The sequence below is a fragment of the Aotus nancymaae genome, unplaced genomic scaffold (assembly GCF_030222135.1).
Source record: "Aotus nancymaae isolate 86718 unplaced genomic scaffold, 86718_ANA_hifiasm-v0.15.2.pri h1tg000088l, whole genome shotgun sequence".
In the NCBI taxonomy this organism is placed as follows: Eukaryota; Metazoa; Chordata; class Mammalia; order Primates; family Aotidae; genus Aotus; species Aotus nancymaae.
Window position 1 is genome coordinate 4274190 of NW_026988503.1, and position 5635 is coordinate 4279824.

The 5635-nt window shown below is 38.5% G+C and overlaps 1 pseudogene; it reads left to right on the top strand.

Annotated features, from left to right (window-relative positions):
• Nucleotides 1-3392: 3392 nt before the first annotated feature.
• Nucleotides 3393-4281, top strand: LOC105710472 (homeobox protein VENTX-like; annotated as a pseudogene).
• The last annotated feature ends 1354 nt before the right edge of the window (nt 4282-5635 follow it).

Sequence of the window (5635 nt, forward strand, 5' to 3'; positions counted from 1 at the left end):
CATTTTCTAGCAAAATTTGCTTTACTGTTTAGTTTTATTTTTCATATTTAAGTACCTTTACTCATCTCTAATTAATTGATTCACATTCTTTGAGGTAAGTTTCCAATGTTTTACTAGTATAAATTAATTCTATATTTTAAATATACAATTATATTTAATATTTCTAATATATACTTATATTTAATGAAAAAATTCATACTATTTCATTTTGCTATAAATTTATCTTTATTTACTTTGAAGATTTGTCCTTTCTTAATATAAAGCTTTATGATTTTTGAAAAAACATATCTGGGACAAGTAATTTAATATAAGTAGGATTATTTAAGAAGGAATCCAGGAAGTCAAAGGATAAAATGGGAACAGTGACACATAGGAAGTATAAAAAGCCAAACAAGCTGTATTAATGAATCACTTACATCTATGGGCACCTAGGACTAGGTCCTCCTGGCATGGGTTGAATTGTGTTTATCTTGTTTTAGATTTATGTCCCCTGAAAGTGGAGAGGCCACAGTATTTTCCCAAAAAAGCCAAACTGCTAAGGAAGTCTTTCCAGTTGAGAAGATGAGAGAGAGACACTTAAGGTGGAAAACTGTGCATATGACTGCTGGTGAACTCAGATGACTGCAGGAGAACTCAGGAAAAAAAAAAAAGACAAATGGCATCTGCAGAACTTTCTATGCCACTTTTTACAGTATATAACTAGATTGCTCTTCGAATATTTTCTGAATACTCTTGCCCCTAACTAGTTGAGTTTAAAGTGTTTTTCACAACCTTTCAGTAAACACAGTATTTTAAAATAAAGAAAGGAAAAGATGCGTAGTAAGCCTATATAAATCCCATTAAAGATGCCCAGTGAGCTAAACGGTATGAATTCTAACTGCTAAAAGACTATTAGGACAAATGTTATGCCGGCGTCTCAGGTTAACTTGGTTACTACAAGGAATCTAAGAAAAGCAAGAATGATGCAGATCTTTACTTGCATCTATATTCTCATACTATTCAGTATCTCTTGAGCTCAGACTCTATATTCCTCTTTTCCTGCTTTTTCAAACTATTAAACTGTGCTGTCCTGAAATTAAAGAATATTATCTACAATTTCCTAATATCCTTAGTCTTTTCTCTGAAGGAGTGCTTCCTCTTTTTGCTTTAGCTGTAAACTGAACATTCAGTATGGAAACTATTTTCAACCCTTCAAAGTAGAAGTTATTTGTTTTTCTTCATGCCCAGGCATATATTTCATATAGTTTGCATCCATTCATGCTATTTATAATATCTCCCCTTTTAAACTATTTTCCCTTTCCAAAATGTTTCCTTCCAATTTGCCTTAAGGTATAGATATCTTGGATTTGGGATAGATACCAGATGCCTTACATGACCTTCTTAATCTCTTTTACCCTATGCAGGACTTTTGGGTTAGATGTTTAACACGCTCAGTGAATAGTCTTGGGAATAAAGTGGCTTGTTCTCACTGACTCACACTGTGGTTGGGGTTCCTTGACACACTAATCTGTTACACTATCCCACAAACAACTGTTAAAAACAGTTTGTTTCTCCTTAGTCCCATTTATGTCAGATATTTCATTTGTTTACTATTCCACCAGAGAAAGGAGTAGCTAGCTGTGAGTCTCTTCAATTCTATGAAGGCCATATTCTACTTATTTTTTTTACTTTAGTTTTAGGTTCAGAGGTACATATGCAGGTTTGTTATATAGGTGAATGGCATATCACAGGTGTTTGATGTACAGATTAATTTGTCACCTTGGCAATAAGCACAGTATCTGATAGGTAGTTTTTCAATTGTCTCGATCCTCCCAACTGCCACCCTTAAGTAGACCCCGTGTGTGTTGTTTATTTCTTTGCGTCCATGTGTACTCAATGTTTAGTTCCCACTTACCAAGTGAGAAAAAGCAGTATTTTGTTTTCTGATCCTACCTTAGTTCGCTTAGGGTTACAGTCTCCAAGTCCATCCATGTTGCTGCAAATAACACAATCTCAGTATTTTTTTATGACAACATAGTATTTTATGATATATATGCATCACATTTTATTTATCCAGTCTACCACCGAAGGACATTTAGGTTGATCCCATGTCTCTGCTACTGTGAATAGTGCTGCGATGAATATATGCATGCATCTTTATGGTAGAATGATTTATATACTTTTGGGTATATACCAAAAAATGGCATTGCTGGATTAAATAGTACTTCTGGTTTTGGTTCTTTAAGAAATCCTTTCCTCTATCAATTTTTAAAAATCCAGAATTTCTTTCATGTTTTATATATTTATCAAATCTTCTATATTTACCCTGATTGTGTTTTATAATCTTCCATTTTAGGCATTTTTCTGCCATCTTCATCAACTCAAATTGCTTCTCAACTTTTAAAGAGTTTCATAATGACAATCAAGTAGCTTGAATTGTTGTAGAAAAATAGCATAACCAAGGCTAACCATAGATCTCAATTGTGAATTTAACATTACATTAATTATTCCATTTCTAACACCCCTCTAGCTAATGATGTGGATGTTACTAACTTTAGTTATAATTTATCTCCTCACTTTCTGTAATCTTGTCAGGCTATTTCTCAGGTCTGACACATTTTATTTCTTTTTATTCCGTGATTCTCTTGATTCTTGGCTATTTCTTTATGCTCCACTAAATTTTTTTCTTCTCAGTTCTCTTTGTTGGCTCTAACTCCATTTAGCCTCCAAATAACACCTGTTTATGGGATGACTCCTGGTTCCTCTTCTCAATCTATAGATTTTCTCTGTATTTTTCTCTTTCACTAACACAGGTATATATGCTATTCATACCAATGATTTCTAAATATAAATTTTTTCTGATCTCTTAACTAAGGTATAGTTATCCATTCAACAATCTCATTGAAAACTTGATTTGGACATCTTATAACTTTCCAAATTTAAAATGTCTAAATAAAAAACCTTCATATCTAACCTTCAAACAGATTCCTCCTTCACTCTCCTCCATCTGTGGAAATGATTGATGCCATGCTCTTGTATTCAGAGCAAAATTCTAGGAGTCAGTCTCAAGTCTGATTTTCTATCCACTCACCTTATTAATCTATTGAAAAAAACTGAGACTCTAACTTTAAAGTGTATCTTGAATCCATTTAGTTTCTCAGTATCTTCTTTGTTACTGCCCTAAATCAACCCACCATGATCTTACACCTAGACCATTGCAACAATTTTCTAAATAATCTCACTACTTCTCTGCTGCCCCTTTGTATCTACTTTCCATATAACAGCAAGGCTTTTGAAGTATGAAATAGAACATATCCTCTATCTGCTTATTAGATTTCTGTTAAAAATCAATCGAGGTAGATCCCGCGCCTGGCCAGCCCCACCTGGCCTTCCCTCTGGCCCACCTGACCTCCATGCGTCTCTCTTCCTCCCCACCTCGTGGCTGGTAGCAGCCCTCCAGCTTTGGCTCAGCGGACTGGCTCTCCCAGAGCAGCTGCCCAGGGCCGACCCACACCCCTAGGCCTGCCGACACCTCCCTGGGGAACCTCCCTGGTCAGGGCCAGGCATTCAGCACCCGGAATTCCCTGCAAGCCGTCAGCATCAAGGAGGATAGGTCCTCAAATCTGCCTGCGCCGGAGAGGGCCATGGCTGGCTTGAGTAAAAAACCAAAGCCCTGCGGCCCTTCCCCGCCTCCCCACTTGTGTCCGCACAGCCTTCACCACAGAGCAGGTCAGCGCCCTGGAGGGCGTCTTCTGGCACCACCAGTACCTGGGCCGTCTGGAGCGCAAATGCAGCTCTCAGAGGTCCAGATAAAAACCTGGTTTCAAAATCGCTGGATAAAACACAAACCAGATGCAGAGCTCCCAGCGAAACAGCCCCTTTTCCGGGTCTCTCCTCGCGCCCCCGGCTTTCCACTCACCGTCTCCTGGCCTTGCCAATGACCTGCAGCTGCTGTGCCCTTGGTCTGCCCTGCCAGGGTCCGAGGCTCTGATGCTGCCGCCTGGCTCCTTCTGGGGTCTCTGCCAAGTGGAACAAGAGGCCCTGGCCTCTGAGTGGGCTTCCTGCTGCGGGCAGCCTCTGGTGTACCACCCCGCAAGCCCAAGAAGCGGTGTGCAAACGCGGGAACTAGCCCTGTCCACCGGGCTCTGGGGCCTGTGTGCTCTGCGGGGGACACGGATACATTTTGAGGGAGCACCTCTGAGTCCGTGCTTTCCACCGACGCCGTCTGTGGAGATCGCACCTGGCGTTTACCAGAAGGACTCAGCTGTTCTGTTTACATCGTGGCGGCACCTGTCACCCTGACCCACACAAAGGTTGTGGAGATATCTGGAGAAAGTATTTATTAAAGCCACCTCTTCACTGAAAGTTACCAAAAGGATCCGTTTAGGAAGTAAATGAAAGGTCAGTGAACAGAGTCAAACTCAAAAGTGGGCTTGTCGTGGGTAGGTCTTTCAGCATATGATAAAAGGATAATTTGTTTTTTAAAAAGTGTTGGAAAAACTGGTTTTCTAGTTGGAAAAAGTAAAGGTTGTAAGCTTTGTGTGTAAGAAAGAAAACCATGAAGGATGGGAAGGGAAGAAAAAAATCAATCGAAATACAAAATACTTTGACTTACTGGGCTCCACAACAGTCTGTTTAGCACTTCCTATTGTTCATTTTGTTTATAATGTTTTGTTCTCCTTAAAGTTCCTCAAAAATGCAAACGTATTTCTGCCTCTCTTTGCCTCTTACTCTAAGACCCGCAAAAGCCAGATACTGCTTATCATTTAGATGTTACCTACTTGTAGAGTCCTTGCCTAATGACTCAATCTAAAATAGAATCTGTTTTATTTTTGTACATTTCTCCAATACAGTTTTTCAAATGATCTCTTACTACATTGCTCTTTGATAGTCTGTAACAAATTCACTTAATAATCAATGATTTGTATATATAAGAAAAAAAAATTTCATTCTGCAATGAGAATCATCTTACGCAAAATAATTATTGTCAATACAAAATTCTAAAGTTTCCTTCTCTAATTTTTTCATCTTTATATTCAAAAACTAATCTTGGAGGATTTGTTTGTGTTAAACTATGTGTTTGAGTTGAATTGATTAGTACATTAGCAGCTGTCCTGGGTAAGTGACAAAAAGGATTTGTGTATTAAAGCATGGTTCATATGTTTTAAGTATGCTTGATTGGCCAGCTGTTTATTAAAATATGTAGGATAGTATTTCCACACCAAGGCAGAAAGTACATCTAGCATTTATGGATGAAGATCAGAATATAGAACTAGAAATAAGACCCAAGGCAGCTAATTTCTTAGGACCTCTTCAGGGTAGCATGGCCTTCTTTCTTTTTTTTTTTTTTTTTTTTTTGAGACGGAGTTTCGCTCTTGTTACCCAGGCTGGAGTGCAATGGCGCGATCTCGGCTCACCGCAACCTTCGCCTCCTGGGTTTATCTGCTTTTCACTATAAACTTGTGTGTCACTTATATCTTCTTCTCTTTCATTCTTTATGTACATGTGACTTAATATGTTTACTCCACACCATACTGATCTTCAGTTCTAGCCATTAACACAGACCAATTTCAAATTTCTGTAGGAGATTATCCGTTGTTTTAGCCTTGACCGAGTTTTTAACCTTGATCTGTTTGCATTGTCCCAAGAGCATACA